Raw genomic sequence first — 17,787 nt, 5'->3', positions numbered from 1 at the left:
ATTAAACGATTCTAATTGGATTTGGTTCCTAACTCAAAATATTAACTTCCAGAAGTGGAACCAACCAATTTAGACTTGTCAAAAAAGGGTTATGATGTCGGGAAGACAGACCAGAATCCGTCATCCCGCATCAGCTTTGACACTCGATCTTATAAAATCATAAAAAGTATTCAAACCTCGTCCAAAAATTACGTATTATATGTTTCTGGAAACTAGACTCAAAGCAGAACATCATGGAAGGGAGAATCGATCAAAAACAATGGATTATTATCAAGTTACAGGCCCTACAATAAACGAGTACGAATCTGTCAGAAATTGTTATAATCAAAACTCAACCTTAACGACCAATAAACGCGTTAATATGATCAATTAAGGTGTAAAGACATGAGGAATCATAAAACTGACCTTGGATTAGACTCGGGATGGCTGGACATGGCCGGAGCTGCACGAAAATCGAGGTGGGCGGCTTGGAGCTGCTGCCGATCAGTAGTGAGGAGGGAGAAGGAAGGAGGTTAGGGTTTATTATAATAATGTTACACTTAGGCCCCTTTAACTTGAAAAATGTGATAACTTGGATGAAGGGTTAAATAATTTAACTTAAGAGGATGACAAGGAGGTCCCCGAAGAATGCCGGATCAAACCCGATAAACATACAAACTCTACAACGTGCATGTCATTTAAATGAAAATGTCGGGTGCTACATTCTAATCTAATGCTTTAAGTTATAAGAGGCGATGTTTCGAGCAAAAGGATGGATAAACGGACTTTTGAAACGTATTACAAGGCTCAACATTAGAAAGATGAAACCCTGGCTTTTAAATGAACATTTATAAACGATCGAGCCGATTAACGAAATTTACGGGCGTTACAGTATGTTTGTTGATAAACCTTAGACTCGGGTATGAACCCAGGTCAATGCAACACTTTTCTTTATATTAATATACAAATACATTTATAAAACATTTTAAATCAAATAAAATTATTTTAATCACATAAAATCAATTATAAAATTACATTTATCGTTTTCACCTAAAAACCAATCTTTCAAACCCGTCAAGTATTGTTTAAACTCGTAAAACATTTATGTATTTATTTATTGTTCGTTAAACTTTATAATTCGTTAGCACTTTCGTTTTCAAAATAAAATATCCCGTTAACCAAATGTATATAACCTTTTCAATCCCAATAGTTAGATTTTGTTTTTGTTTTAATTATTGTTCGAGAAGTTCAACCGTTTCGAATTTTTTAACGCGCTTTCGGTTGTTGTGGTTTTGTTATCATGCTTTCGGTTTTCATTGCAATGTTTATCTTCAATTTCAGGGTGAGTTTCTCACACCCCATTTTCAATGCTTTTATACATTTTGGGGTAGCATATATATCCTATCTATTCAATGGTTTATCGAGTCATTTACAAAACTGCAATTCATATAATGGACTTGTGCGTTTACTTGATTACTTGCTCAGAATTACTTGATCATGGTTGCCTTAATAAGTATGATTATAGGCCCCCTTTGCACTCAGGACCATTTTGTTATGAGTGGAAAAGGGCCTCATTATCCGAGTACGTTGGTTGTTACCAACTGGAAAGGACCTTACTTGCGCGATTATCTGAGTATGTTGGTTGTTACCAACTGGAAAGGACCTTACTTGCTCGATTGCACTTGTTCATGGAATTGCATGGTTTTTACGTACTTATATAAAACTTGTGTGAACTCACCAACTATTAAATTAGTTGACCGTATTATATATATATATATATATATATATATATATATATATATGTATATATATATGCTACAGGTACCATTATTAGAGGATGAAGCTTGATGAAGACACTAGGCTTAGGTTACTTAAACAAATAGACAAAATGTTTATTATATTTATATTTTCCTTGTATTCTTTATTGCAAACTTGTGTACTTGACTTGTAAATTAATTAATTATAATATTATCACTTAATAGTGTCACATGCGTTTTGAACAATCTGTACGTCATACTCAGGCGTTTCCACTTTAGCCGGGGTGTTACATTACTATGATTGTTTTTATTGTTTGATGTTACTTTTTGTTCGTATTTATTGATTTCCGATTATGGGACGTTATAAGTATTTGTTGATTTACATTTTGTTGCTATTATTAGGTTTTTTCTTATGCTGTTATAAGTATTTGTTGTTATTATTTTGTTGCTAATTTTAATTCTTTTGTTGCTATTATTAAGTTTTTTCTTTGTTATTATAAAACATTGCTTATGTAGATTGATATTGTAATTGATATTGTTTTCTACATTCTCAATTTTGATAGATTAGTATTGCTTCCTGCATTCTCATGTTAAGATCATGAACCTTCCCTCAAACCATGATCAAGCTAAAACCTTGATCATACTAATCTAAGTCATTATTAAATTAATATACTACAAACGACCTACTTAAATCTACTCTAGCTTTAACTGTCCACGAGTACGAGCAACTGAATCCTCATCACCATTGTCGGTCAACAATTTAATGAGATTTAGGCGGGCATGGTGGAATCGACCCACAAAGCCACTACAATCAAATGAAGAGGTAAGCTAACTGTAATGAAATAATTAATAATTATTAAATATATATTTTTATAAAAATTATATAAATGACAGGCTCATTTAGGCTCGCGAGCCGGCTCGAGCTCGATAAGTGAATCAAACGAGCTTATTTTTAGGCTCGAGCTCGGGCTTGATTAAGCTCGGCTCGATCGAGCTTTTTCAAGCCGCTCACGAGCAGCTCGGCTTGTTTTCACCCCTAATCTTAAATCTGCTTTCATACCTGGCTACTTTTCAATTTTTGGATTATATAATAACCCGTTTGTTTGACATCCATACCCATGTCTCGGAATATGGGACCAAAGACGAATGGGACCGAAATCATTCTAGAAAGAGTTTGAATAGTACATCAATTTCATTGGCCACCAATCCTTTTGGGGGTCACGATTGGAAGCTGTAAACTTCATCATCAATCATTATGGAGGGCTCCGCCCTCCTGCCACCTTTCTGTTCTAATTTCTAATTTCTAATTCTACTACACAATTTCAATTTCCAACACAAACCCACATCAAAGATTCAATTTTCACAAGACCCACGTCAAAGATTCAATTATTTTCTCCAGTTTTAACAAAAACCCACGTCAAATATTCAAAAATGGGTATCTGTTTTTCGACCACCAAGATCAGTGGGTTCAACAGCACCACCACCGATCCTCCTGGTGGCCAATTGCATAATGCCAATTTACATAATAAGAAAGAACCCAACAGGAATCAACGCCTAAAACAGAACAACTATTATAACTGAAGTGGTAGGTCCCAGCAGAGCCCAGTTGGACCCGCAAGACTCACCTCAAAGAGGGACGTTTGCGCAGTTGAACCCGCAAGACTCACCTTCAACAGGGACGTCTGCGCAAAGGCTAAACTCGCAACACTCACCTTGAAGAGAGACGTCTGCACAGAAACCAACTGGATCCGCAGGACCCACCATGCTCAGAGACGTGACGTCCTTACGCGCAGTACGCAAGCTGTTCCCGCAGGAAAAGCCTCCCAATGGTCGACGTACTCCGCCTATTCCCGCAGCAACGGATACTAGCCATCAGGGAAGGCTACCCGCTCAGCAAGGCTACACGCACAAGGCACTTAACTCTTAAATAATTCAGTAATGTCACCTGAAGAAGGAGTGAGCAAGCCAGGAATACTCCCGCCCAAAGCCGGGAAAACTCCCGCCCAAATGAGGCAGTCTGTACGCTACTGGAGGATCTTTTGTACTGTACCTGACGAGGTATGGACAAAAGATCTGATCAAAGCTGCGACAGCTCACTGACAACAGTACAACGAGCAGCATGCTCTATTACTTAATGTCACTATCAGCCGCTGCCTACTCACCAACCTGTCGTAGCACGTGCATAGCCTGCAGTTGGTGGAAAAGGAATAGTACACAGCCGGCCTGGTCACTATCAGCCGCTGCCTACCCACCAAACATCAGCATGGCACGTGCGTAGCCCACAGTTGGTAGAACAGGAATACTATTCAGCCGGCTGTACCTGCTTGGAAACCTACCTTCGGCTATAAATACTCCAACACCTTGGAATGGTATGGACACATTATCTTATATCTCCATATATTATCTGATATATGCTCTAGTCATTTCTCTTAATATACACTTATATTCAAGAGCAATCTAGTCTGATTCTCACGCCGGAGGGTGATCACAAGGAGGTACCCCCCCTTCTCAGTGACGAGCTCACGGTGTCTGTTTTGTAGGTCATCGGAAGAACAACCATCTTTGCCGGAACTAACCCTCGTGGGAAACATCTACTTAACCCCCAGATTATCCGTAATATGCCTGGGGTCGTTTAGTGTTTCTTCATTGGCGCCATCCGTGCATAAAAGCTAGAACTAATTCTCAGTTTTTTCAAAACTTCTGGAAAGATGGTTAAGGTTACTCCGTTGCCAAGGCCAACGAGCGACCAAGAAACTCCGGTAACCACAACCCCAGCTACTGGGAGGAACACCGGCGACTACACAAATTTTACGAACACTTCCCCGGTTACTCAAGCCGGGGCAAGTGCAGTAAATTTTACGAACACTACCCCGGTTACCCAAGCCGGTGCAAGTGGAGTAAATCATCCCCTGAAATTCATTGATACCAGGTGGAAAGACAACGGACGAGGCTCCCCCACCAAACACTTGAACAAGTTACAGCGTGGGCGGAAGCACGTCAGAAGGAATTCCAAGCTGAGTTGGACGAACGCTTACGTTCCATCCAACAGGCTGACGAATTCGGAAGCACTCAACAGCTCAACATGAGCAGTGAGTGCGAGTACTCGGACGATGATCGGGAGGAATCCGACACCGATGCAAACCCTCGCCATAGGGCAAAAGGGAAGCGTAAGGAAACGGACTTCCAACCGAGAAGGAATTTCGAAAACACCTTCAAACCAAGGAACGCGGGGGGAAACCCACGCGACTTCTCCAAAACCTTTAGACCAACCGCTGCAAATGCGGGAACGCCCAAATTTGCAAGGGACATTGCGGAAGCAATCGCCCCGAGAAGTGCCAAACAGATGTCCAACATCGGCACTTATGATGGTATATCTGACACAGACGATCATTTGAACAGATTCATAGCGGGGGCAACCGTCAGCAACTGGACGGAACCCACGTGGTGTTATATGTTCCAGATGACGCTGGTTGGAGCGGCTAGAGCGTGGTTTGACCGTCTACCGGTCCACCACATCTACGATTGGGCAGACTTCCAACAGAAGTTCAGCCAACACTTTAGTCAACAAAGAAAGTACACTGAAGAGCAATGGACGATCCTCAACTGCATCCGAGAGGAAGTGAATCTTTGCTAGACTTCATCACTCGCTTCAACTCAAAGAAGCTGAGTCTGGGCGCTATTAGCGAAGATCTTGTTCGCGCTGCTTTCATCCAGGGCGTGAAAGATCCAGAGCTCATCCGAACCTTAACAGGTAAAGACGGCATGCCATCCACATGGGATGCCATCATGACAGCAGCTAAACACTTCGCGGAAACGGAAAGGCAACTGGGTAGAGATCTTCCCCAAAGCACAAACCTCTACACCCAGAAAACAAGAGAAAACAACGTTCTTACCGCCCGACTAAACAAAAAGAGGAAGCTAGGTATTTGGCAGTCAAGGGTAAACTTTGACACCTCATCCGGCTCGCACCCTCGGTTAGGCGGAAAGGATAACATGCAGTCGTCGAACCGGATCTTCAGATGGACGCCACTCACCAAAAGCGTCACCGAGATATTCGACACCGAGAGGCTCCCATGGCCAAAGGCTCCAATAATCCGAGAGCGTCACAACGCTGATCAGAGCAAATTCTGTGACTTCCACAGGACAAGAGGCCACACCACCGAAGAATGCTTAGACTTGAAGGACATCGTCGAAGCATTTGTCAGAGATGGGACGCTCGCACACCTCGTGGCGTAATGAATGCTAAGCAGACTAATGCGTGTAGAATCCCGGTTGGGGAAAACACGGACGAAACTGCAGCTTCAATGTTGGAAACTACATACTGCGTAAACAACGAGATTCCGAACCAGGTGCATATCGGCTCGATGGCACTCCCATCCCAACAACATGGAAGGAAGCTCAATTACACAGTCTGCATGTAGATCAATTCCAAACTTGTAAAGAAAAGGCTCAGAGCCACTTCTAATGGAAATGATTCTCCTTATCACATTGACGCTGATGGTCTTACATTTATACTGAACTTTCCACACTGATATGCCGGTATTCACCGCATAAATAAGTGGGGAGGTCGTTGCGTGTGGACGGCGGCAAAACCCGCATAAACACAAAAAACGGCAAACCTTTACGCAGGTCAGTTATAGGGGAAGTTCAGCCATCCCACTAAATGAAAGTGCCGGTCCTACCCGCACAATCATGATAAAGGAAACTGAACATTAACCTATCGACAACCGCGCGTCGAACGGTTAACTTATTCAAAACACTGATATGCCGGTATTCACCGCATAAATAAGTGTGAAGACATCGTTGCGTGTGGACGGCGGCAAAACCCGCGTAAACACAAAAAACGGAAAACCTTCACGCAGGTCAGTTATAGGTAAAGATTAGTCATCCCACTAAATGAAAGTGTCGGTCCTACCCGCATAATCATGATAGAGGAAACTAAACACTAACCTATTGACAACCGCGCGTCGAACGGTCAACTTATTCAAAACACTTGGAAAATTGCTAAGTTAAACTAAAATATGCACGAGCGAATCATATATTGTTTATGCGGCAAAACAAGTGCCAAATTAAGCTATAATATGCATGAGCAAGTCATATAACGTTTATAAAGCAAGTCATCCAGTGAAAGTGGCGGTCCTACCCGCACAAAGATTTATATTCCATAAAAATTCAAAGTATTACAAGAATGGCCGGGTATCTTCCCGCCTACAAGAATATAAATCTATACAAAGACGTAAATCTATCCTAACAGTGGGAAGGGATTTAAAAGATCAAGCTTCAGGACCATTCCCTCCAAACCCACTTGTACCCGCACCATCAGTTGGCTGTGGCGGTTCAAGGAAGGTCTTGAGAATGGTTAACCCATCATCAGCAGCAGCAACTTCGTTCACCTTCTCCACCACCGGGTGCGGGAAGGCGGCATACTGGTTCACTGCTTGGTCATATACAGCTTCAGTATCCACATCATATAAAGGGAAGTTGGAAGGCGGGATGCCCTTCTCAACGAACCCTAGACCAAGCAGGAAGCCAGCCTTTTCCCCATCCTCATGAGAAGCGTTGAGGGCTGCGCTCATGGCATCGTCATATGATGTGTCCGTGAAGACTCGATGCACAACCTACAACAAGAAAAAATACAAGTATCAAAACCTTTTCTAAGTACAAAGAAAAACGTAAAGATATTATGAAGCTATGCATACCTGCGACAACGCTTCTCGTAGAAGCCATTCCTTGGTAATCAGAGCTTCCTGGAGGGCAGCTTGAGCTTGGTCACGGGCGCGTTCGGCTTCATTCTTGTTAAGGTTGGCAAGCAACACTTCCTTAGCAGCAGCCTCTTCAACGCCTTTTAGCTTACGCTCAGTATGGTCAAGCATACCCCTCTGGTCCAAGATCTCTTGAAGCTTCTTGGCGTCTTCCATGGCCAAGGCGTCATGAGCCTGCTGGAGCCTCTCTAGTTTGGTTTTGAGCTCCTCATTCTCGGCGCGCAGAGGCTCCGCAACAGCTTCAGCCTTGGTGGCCCTCTCGGTTGCATTCCGCGCAGTTTCCTTAGCCAACCGAAGCTGTTCGTTAACAGCTTGGGTAGCCTTGGAACGGGCCTCGAGACGGGTCTGAACTTCAACCTCAAGGGCCTTGAAGGCCTTCTCCTTCTCCGCAGCAACGGCGGAGAGTCTCCTGTTCTCCTCCCGGATAGCCCGCGCCTGAGCTACTTCTTGGATACGAGCCGCCTTTAACTTGTCGTTTTCACGACAAAGCAGCTCGACGCGCGGCTGCATCCGGGCAAGGAGAATTTGAAGCTCGTTTGTCAGCCTACCCTCCTAGTAGCTTGACATAGCTTCTCCCAGTGCACCACTGGGGCCGCGTGACGCGCCCACTCGACGCAGTCCACAGCCGTCCGAAGGGTTGTTCCCCGGCGGATGTTCCACCGCGGAATATACACCTCATTCGAATCCGACACTGCAAAAACAAAAAGCAGTTAGGAAAAGATGATATATACATACAAAAAAAAAATAGGCCAAAATAACCCTACGCACCTGTAGGGTCGACAACAGGCCGGTAGCCGCCAAACCCATCACCCGAACCTAAGGGATATCCATCCAAGAGGTCAGGCAGATGGGAAGGAGGCAGGGATTAGCTAGAAGCCCCAACGCTGAACATACATGCTGAACAGGCCGGGGATGAGGTAGTCACCGGTGCCGGAGGCACGGTTGAAGCCACCGCGGTAGAAACCATCGGTGGTGAACTCACTGGAGGTGAACTCACAACCGTGGCCGCCGCTGCTGAGGAACCCGCAGAAAAACTCACCGCCGGCTCAGTGAAGGACTCAGTGAATATGGCACTGACAGCCGGCGGAGACGTCACAATTGGAACAGTTGCCTCAACCGGGTGAGCAACTGAACCAACACTCGAAACAGGCGCGGCCGCCTGGGTCGTCGCCTCGGGTAGGTTGACCAAACCTACCGTCATGGGTCCAGAGGTGCTCCTCCCCGCATCACCTTGGATGCAGTTGCATCCATGCCTGCATGAAGACTATATTAAAAACAATGGCGGAAAGGAATTGCGGGTAAGATTAATTTATACTTACGAGTTCTCTTCAACTTAAAGGTCCTGACCGGCGGGGATGAACCCGACGGAGCCTGCCTCTTCACGCCAGTCACCGTCGTAGAATTTGGTCGCGCGGAAGTGGCAGCTGTCTCAACCTCCGAGACAGTTGTCTCACCACCACCAGGGTTCCCCGCCACCTCCTCGCTTTCGGTCTCTGAGTCAGACCGATTCACCGGATCGGCGGTAGAGGCAACCTTCGCCTTGCCCTTTGCGCCAGCAGCCTTCTTCTTCCTCACCAAGAAAGGACCATCTGTGGATTCCTCATCAGAAGATGACAAGATTAGAGGAATTCCAGCAGAGGTTTGAGCATGGAGAGGGCGGGGGTTAAAAAGGTCCTTACCTGGCCTCGTGGCACTCAAAATCTCGTGACCTGGCGGGTAAACCTCCACAAACCGATCCGCCGTTTGCTCAAGGATGGGCAACTCATTCTCATCAAGAGCATGAGTACCCAGCCGAGCGGGACCACCAGCCTCCCACGGATGCGGGAGCGATTGTAAGTCATTCCCCTATGAAACAAAAAGAGAAATAGTTAGAAGAAAAACCCTAAATCAGCAAAAGGATGTGAATCATACCGTAAGGGATAGAGTTCAAACCGTATTCGAGGACGATGGGAATCTGTGGCGCCTCCACCCCAGCATCCTTCCACACCCGGCTCATCCCGAGCATCACCATCCCGGACTCCGCAAAGCGGTAAACCGGAGACTGGACCCGGGAAATCTTGGAGAACCATTCCGCCTCCTGGTAGTTGGAGGCGTGAAGGTTCGGGAGAGCTCTCCCGTTCTTGAACGTCATCGCTATGGGGATGACGCGAGCGGAGATATAGAAGAACTCCCGCTTCCAAGACCGAAGACTGCGCTCGGTAGCGCAGATCTTCAAACCCTTGATCCGAGTGACCAAGGTATACCACCCCTGGATGCACCTCCAGGAATAGAAGGTCATCAGGCGGTCGACATGGGGCTCCACGCCCATAATGAGGCACACCCATTCAAAATGGCGAATCTTGGCGATCACCATTGGGTGTACCTCCGTCAGATGTACACCGTGTCTCTCCAAAACACGGTACACAAACTTCGTCAATGGGAACCTGAGATTCCCATAGACGAAGAATGCGGCATACACCCCTATCTTGACCTTGGGGGCATCGTACACCGTCTGATGAGGCTTAGGAAACTCAGGCTCGAAAGGCTCGAGCATGAACTTCCTAACAATGTACTGGTACAAGTCGACGGTAAGAGCACACTGGCACTCACCAGCAGTACTCTTATCGTCCTTATCAGAAGTAGACGACGGATTCTCGGCATACACGTCAGACTCCTCGGCGGTAGCCTCAAGATCATGAACGGGAGACATGTTTTGGATGTGAAGAACGATTTCAGGAGAATGCTCGACGGAAAGGTTAGAGTATTCGCCGGAAATCGTTTAGAAGAAGAAGAGTGAAGTGAAGGTGTGGATTAAGATGCACCCTCTCCCCCTTTATATACTCATCGCAATGAATGCGATGAATTTAATGCGGAAGAGAGAGGAAAACGCTGGTGCAATGAAACTATGACACGTGGAAAAAGCAAGCTGGCAACAGCTGTTGACAGGACGCGCGCCGTAAACTTCTCAGCCACGTGCCCGAAAACTCGCGCCCACGCGCCTGAAAAAGCGTCTGGATTGACCATATACTGTCACGTCGCCATAACTTCCTGGACGTCCCGAAACTGTCAGAAGAAACCGTCGGACTACGCAACCGTCCCTTCAACAGTTTGGACCGTTCTTATCCTTTCACCAACTTTTAGAATTTCAAAAAGATTCAAAAAGATTCAAAAAAGATTCAAAAGTAAGCGGGACTATACCCCTTACCTTGGCAACCAAGTAACTATAAGACAGGTGCGAGTACAGTGTTAAGGCAAAACCCTTCACATACTTAGCACCTGCAGGGAATTGAAGCCAAGAATACCTCGGCAACCAAATAACTATAAGACGGGTGCGGGTACAGTGTCAAGGCAAAACCCTTCACATACTTAGCACCCGCAGGGAATTGAAGCCAGGAATACCTTGGAAGTAAAGTAACTATAAGACGAGTGCGGGTACAGTGTCAAGGCGAAACCCTTCACATACTTAGCACTCCGCAGGGAATTGAAACCAAGAAGGATCTTCTGGGCCGTGCTTGCGGAAACGGGAATAACATCCCCGCATAGCGGGAACGTCGAGAACTAGATTGTTTGAAGCTCCAAGATGGAATTGGTTGTTTTAACATAATTGATCACTATGTTCAAAACTACCAAAACCTCATGGAGAATCTACACAAGTGGAACTCAACGCTCCTGACTTGCAAGGAGGTTACAGACTTACCCGCATCATACCCAAAGATCAAGCAGAAAAGTCGGGAATTTCTGCACGTGACATTAGGACTTCCGCGGGAAGAATCCCCATGGAAAACCTTAAAACTAAACCCTTTTCAAAACCCTTTGCTTAAGTCCAAAAGTTCACCTCACTTGTTAACAATTCATGAGAAGAACATTGGACTGGGGGGACTTGAAGAGGTAGGTCCCAGCAGAGCCCAGTTGGACCCGCAAGACTCACCTCAAAGAGGGACGTCTGCGCAGTTGAACCCGCAAGACTCACCTTCAACAGGGACGTCTGCGCAAAGGCTAAACTCGCAAGACTCACCTTGAATAGAGACGTCTGCGCAGAAACCAACTGGATCCGCAGGACCCACCATGCTCAGAGACGTGACATCCTTACGCGCAGTACGCAAGCTGTTCCCGCAGGAAAAGCCTCCCAATGGTCGACGTACTCCGCCTGTTCCCGCAGCAACAGATACTAGCCATCAGGGAAGGCTACCCGCGCAGCAAGGCTACACGCACAAGGCACTTAACTCTTATATAATTCAGTAATGTCACTTGAAGAAGGAGTGAGCAAGCCGGGAATACTCCCGCCCAAATGAGCCAGTCCGTACGCTACTGGAGGATCTTTTGTACTGTACCTGACGAGGTATGGACAAAAGATCTGACCAAAGCTGCGACAGCTCACTGACAACAGTACAACGAGCAGCATGCTCTATTACTTAATGTCACTATCAGCCGCTGCCTACTCACCAACCTGTCGTAGCACGTGCATAGCCTGCAGTTGGTGGAAAAGGAATAGTACACAGACGGCCTGGTCACTATCAGCCGCTGCCTACCCACCAACCCAGCATGGCACGTGCGTAGCCCACAGTTGGTAGAACAGGAATACTATTCAGCCGGCTGTACCTGCTTGGAAACCTACATTCGGCTATAAATACTCCAACACCTTGGAATGGTATGGACACATTATCTTATATCTCCATATATTATCTGATATCTGCTCTAGTCATTTCTCTTAATATACACTTATATTCAAGAGCAATCTAGTCTGATTCTCACACCGGAGGGTGGTCACAAGGAGGTACCCCCCCTTCTCAGTGACGAGCTCACGGTGTCTGTTTTGCAGGTCATCGGAAGAACAACCATCTTTGCCGGAACTAACCCTCGTGGGAAACATCTACTTAACCCCCAGATTATCCGTAATATGCCGGGGGTCATCTAGTGTTTCTTCAATAACCAATATAATAAAGCAAAAGCCAGGGGTAACGCTACACTTCACCAAAAGGTGATCCCTTGTGGCAAAAGAACAGACTTTGGTTACCTTAAAGATTTTTACCAACGTTACACGACCGGAAAGTTGTTGGGTCATGGTCAATTCGGGTACACATATGTTGCGGTTGATAAAGCGAAAGGAGATCGTGTTGCTGTCAAGAAAATTGATAAAAATAAGGTACTTTTGTTAAGAATCTGGTATCTGTGTTTAGCCTAACTTTTATTTTTGGCTTATGCTTATATTTTAAAGTTGCTTATAGCTTATTTTCTATTATTGATAAGCTCTTTTTTAGTGTTTGAATTAGCTTATATTCTAAAAGTTGATAATAAGTTGTTAAATTCAGCATTCTTTAATTTGTTATAGTAATAAGTTGTTTCAATAATTACTAATCCACCACCATTTCATAATTTGTTATAGTAATAAGTTACACCATTACACAAATAAGCTTATTCAAATAAGCTAAAAAACCATCTTCAAATAAGCTTCTTCAAGTTAGCTTATAAGCATAAACTTAAAAAGCTAAACCAAATATCAAGTTAATAAAAACTAAAAACGCTAAAAGCTTTGTTAAAAAAGCTAGGCCAAATTTGGCACAATGGCTTAATGTTATTGTATGGCTAGCTGACATGGTAGAGGTGCATGTCTATGGGAGGTCTTGTGATAGAAGGGTAACATTTACCGTAAAAAAAATTAGTGATTTTATAATACAATAATTGTTGATATAGTTATTGAAGCACTTTATTGCTTTGAAAATTCTGTTGCTGTCACTGTTTGCAGAGTTTACTGTATACTATTGAGAATTCGTGCACTTAACTATAAAAATTAGTGGTTTTGAGTTTTTTTTTTTTTTTTTTTTTGTGACAGATGGTTCTTCCAATTGCGGTCGAAGATGTTAAACGAGAAGTCAAAATCTTGCAAGCGTTAAACGGTCATGAGAATGTGGTGAAGTTCTATAATGCATTTGAAGATGATAACTTTGTCTATATTGTCATGGAGTAAGTTTTGTTTTCAATTTGCTTTATTATTCGATTTTAATACCTTTGTAAAATCGAATAAATGTTGAAGTTGACCTGAAGACGTGTGTTTCAGGCTATGTGAGGGTGGCGAGTTGCTTGATCGGAAATAACTCCACACTTTCTTTCCTTTGAATCAAAATTAAAACACCTCGATAAGACATTCCCTTCATTCTTCCTCTATGTTGTTTACGGAATCTGGTTCTTTTGGGGTTATAGTTGATGGTTTCCTATTTTGGTATTTTTCATTTCGGGATTTTTAGCTCCGATTAGCAAAGGACCGGAGAAACTGATTTTGTCAAAGTAAGAATTCGGATCTTGTGAACATGAAATACATGCATCAATTCTATGTTGACTTTTGAGGTCAAACTTTTTTTATAAATTGAGAATGAGTGCAGAATTTAAATCCATAATTCTTTGATTACTAGTATTTTATTTAAGATTAAGCACAAGATATTCAAATTTTCTTGAAAATATTTCAGCACATGTAAAGTTTTGAAAGTGAACACCCCTCAATTTGACTTCATAAGCCAAATGATGTTTATATGCAATATTAGATTCTGATCTTGGATATAATATTTCCTCCAGTTTTTCATGATATTTATATTCAATATCGGACTTCGACCCATTATCAAATATTTGTTTCTTTTTATGCCATACAAACAAAACCATCAAGATTAAATTGTTTTTCTTTCCCATTTTACAGGAAAGAAAGTCGTTACACAGAGAAAGATGCAGCAATTGTTGTAAGGCAGATGCTGAAAGTTGCAGCCGAATGTCATTTACATGGTTTGGTACATCGCGACATGAAACCGGAGGTTAAAAAATTAACTGTCATCGCAACTGAATATTATATATTATTTTCAAAATGCACACCCGAGCACCCCTTAAAGTATGCATCAACACAAATATTAACATGTGTATTCTTAATTTGTAGAACTTCCTTTTCAAATCCCCAAAAGAAGATTCACCCTTAAAGGCTACAGATTTCGGTCTACCAGACTTTATACGACCCGGTGAGTAGCAATACCAAACTACAGAAACTTAATTAATCAAACCGTAACCGAATAGCTGAAACTGATAAAATCAATGGTTTGGTTTTATTTGAAAAAAAAAATGATTTTTCTGTTTGGTTGCAGTTTTATTTTTCTATTCGATATCGGTTTTGCATCAACCAAAAACCAAACTTTAGTAGTTTATATGAAATTTATAAATGATGTGGCCCAAAAATTTTAGGTTCATATTTAGGGATGAGATCAGTATGGAAACGAAAGCGTACTGAAAATACTAATACCGAAAATGAGCGAAACCATATGCCAAATGCCGAGCCAAATTTTTTAGTTCAGTACCAGTACCATTAAAAATACCAAAACTGAAGGATATTGAAAACGTGAAACGAATACCGATACCGGTACTGATTGTGTTCGCTCGGTACTGGTTTGGGTTCATCCCTACTCAAATTCATTATTTCGGGGCATTTTTCTTTTGGCGCAAGATTGTTAAGCACAAATGGTAAAACTGAAAAAATCAAAATCAAACCCATTGTGAAAACTCAAAAAATCAAGACTAATGGTTCTCAAAAACCGAACTTGTGGTTTATAGTTCAGTTTGAGCCCCATTGGTAAAATCGAAAAACCAAAACCGAACCCATTGTGAAAACTGAAACATGTTATTGTTTTCCTGCAAGTATGATGACTTGCAAAATGTTATTGTTTTCTTGATCACTTCTAATATCTTTATTTTGGCTTGAAATGTGTAACTAATGCAGGAAGAAAGTTTACAGATATAGTTGGAAGTGCTTATTACGTCGCTCCCGAAGTACTGAAGCGTAGATCGGGCCCGGAATCCGATGTGTGGAGCATTGGAGTGATCACATACATTCTTTTATGTGGGCGAAGACCCTTTTGGGATCGAACTGAAGACGGTATTTTTAGAGAAGTTTTAAGAAATAAACCCGATTTTAGACGCAAACCATGGCCCAATATTAGCACTCAATAGTGCTAAAGATTTTGTAAGGAAATTACTCGTCAAATATCCTCGAGCACGACTCACTGCTGCACAGGCCCTATGTATGTATATGCATTCATTTTGAATTTTTTTATATGTTGTTTCGGTTAACTTTGTAAAATAGTAACCAGGTTTCCTTAAGTCACTTGGTTCTTGTTGTTCATAGTTGCTCAATTGTCATTAAGTGTCGAGCCGTATGCAAATTTTTTATAAATATTAAAAGAATTTAAAATTATATAAGACAAACAAAACATATATGAATCTCGGTTACTATTTAGTGCTTAATTTTATTCCACTTTGACTTATATAGGGAGTTTTTTTTTTCACTAGTACCTCCCACTTCAAGTTAGTTGGAAAACAGATATCACTTTTTAGTATACAAGCTTCATATATGAATCTTGGTTATTATTTGGCTCACTAAATTTAAAAAAAAACGGTTTTAAAAGAATTACATAGGATTAGAACACCTAATGAAAGTTGAGTGACTTTAGTAGAACACTTGGAAAACTTGGTTACTACTGGGTGAATTTTCTCTATTTTCTATAAGATTTTATAAAAAGTGATGTAATTTTTTTGCAGCACATCCATGGGTTAGAGAAAATGGAAATGCTTCTATGATTCCTCTTGACATTTCGGTTCTATCCAACATGCGTGAGTTTGTGAAATATAGTCGCTTAAAGCAAATTGCTTTACGGGTAAGGATTTGTTTCGTATCTAACTTTTGTCACAAGCATGCTAGATTGGGAATATTAAATGATTTCATTTTAATGTGTCAATAGGCATTGGCTAGCACACTTGATGAAGAAGAGATATCTGATCTCAAAGATCAATTTCAAGCCATTGATGTAGACAAAAATGGTGCTATTAGTCTTGAGGAAATGAGACAAGGCTGCTTTCGTTTTCTTGTTTTTTTTATTAAGTGAGCCAATATAAACACTTTCTGAAGTTTTAACCTTTTTATTTTTATTTTATATAAGTATGTGAATGGTGATAATATGTTACATATACTAATGGCAGGCTCTTGCTAAGGATGTTCCATGGAAGATGAAAGACTCGCGTGTTTTGGAGATTTTACAAGCGGTAGATTAGTTATCTGATTATCAATATCATATGATCACTTTTAAAACATTATAAACTTATTATAAAATGTTGTGAAACAGATGGACAGTAACACGGACGGGCTTGTGGATTTCTCTGAGTTTGTAGCTGCTACTCTTCATGTTCACCAACTAGAGGAACATAATAATGAAAAATGGCAGAGAATGTCCAAAACCGCCTTTGAGAAATTTGATGTTGATAAAGATGGATTTATAACTCCAGTAGAACTTAAAATGGTAAGCTTTCTTGAGGTCAAACCATTCATGTATTTTCCTTTGACCATTTTTTTATCATTAATTTTGCAGCATACGGGTTTAAGAGGGTCTATATATCCGCTGTTAGAGGAAGCTGATGTGGACAAAGATGGAAAGATTAGTCTTCCGGATTTCTGGAGGCTATTAAGAAGTGTAAGCATGAGTTGAGAGAACCGAGCCCGGCTGCCACTATGGTCCATTTTTTAGCTAAATTCATACAGTAAAGGAGAAAAAAGCACGGTGTTTTAAGAATAGTTGCAATGTTTTTGAGTATGGTGCGTATTTTGATCTAAATTTTCATGGGCTAGTAGTCAGTGAGAAGGAAGTAAGGAGGAAGTTCATGCCAAGATTGAGTAGTGTGAATTTTGTGGGCAAAATCTGGTGGTGGTGTGAATTCTTTTGCCAGTGCTTTAAGTGGTTTTGTGTTTATAGTTTGAGAGTAATAATTTGTAAATATATCCCTCTATATATAATGCAAAAAATTCACAATTCCTCACCATACTGGTTCATTATTTTGTTTTTTTATTTTTTTTTTTGATGAAATGTCTTGGATACTATTTTTACCAAAGCAAAACTATTGCAACTTTAAACATTGAAATATTTAACCAATTAAAAAAGATGTGTAGTGATGGGAGTAGTTGTTAGGATTAAACGCACACACGAACTGAACACAAACGCGAAAGCAATAAACGAACACGAGGATTTAACGTGGTTCGGTCTAAACTGACCTACGTCCACGAGTGGCAACTAGGTATTTCTTTGTTGAGTGACAAATAATTACAAGTACATAGCGTTGTTATATAGAGAATGAACTAGGGTTTGTCAATTATTGACCAAGAAATCTAAATCGGGCTGGGCTTGGGCCCGACCGCCCACACCCGTTTCCTCTTTTGACTTCATATAATAAACCGGGCCAACAAGGCCTACAAACCCAACAATCTCCCACTCGGAGGCCTTGAGTACTCTCGTCTG

General features: G+C 42.1%; 1 pseudogene across 1 annotated transcript; it reads left to right on the top strand.

Moving 5' to 3' along the window:
* The first annotated feature begins 432 nt into the window (after positions 1 to 432).
* LOC143550370 (calcium-dependent protein kinase 28-like) lies at positions 433 to 17,176 on the top strand (annotated as a pseudogene). The gene is made up of 13 exons (XR_013138314.1): positions 433 to 511; positions 12,421 to 12,620; positions 13,308 to 13,438; positions 13,533 to 13,562; positions 13,748 to 13,759; positions 14,163 to 14,274; positions 14,394 to 14,472; positions 15,225 to 15,525; positions 16,043 to 16,158; positions 16,243 to 16,368; positions 16,481 to 16,543; positions 16,624 to 16,797; positions 16,867 to 17,176. The product of XR_013138314.1 is annotated as a calcium-dependent protein kinase 28-like (transcript).
* The last annotated feature ends 611 nt before the right edge of the window (positions 17,177 to 17,787 follow it).

This window comes from Bidens hawaiensis, unplaced genomic scaffold (genome assembly GCF_021521415.1).
Source record: "Bidens hawaiensis isolate Kalapana, Puna unplaced genomic scaffold, B.hawaiensis_p1.1 tig00016035_1, whole genome shotgun sequence".
In the NCBI taxonomy this organism is placed as follows: domain Eukaryota; kingdom Viridiplantae; phylum Streptophyta; class Magnoliopsida; order Asterales; family Asteraceae; genus Bidens; species Bidens hawaiensis.
The sequence above is the reverse complement of the archived record's forward strand: the minus strand, read 5'-3'. Positions and strand labels throughout refer to the sequence as shown.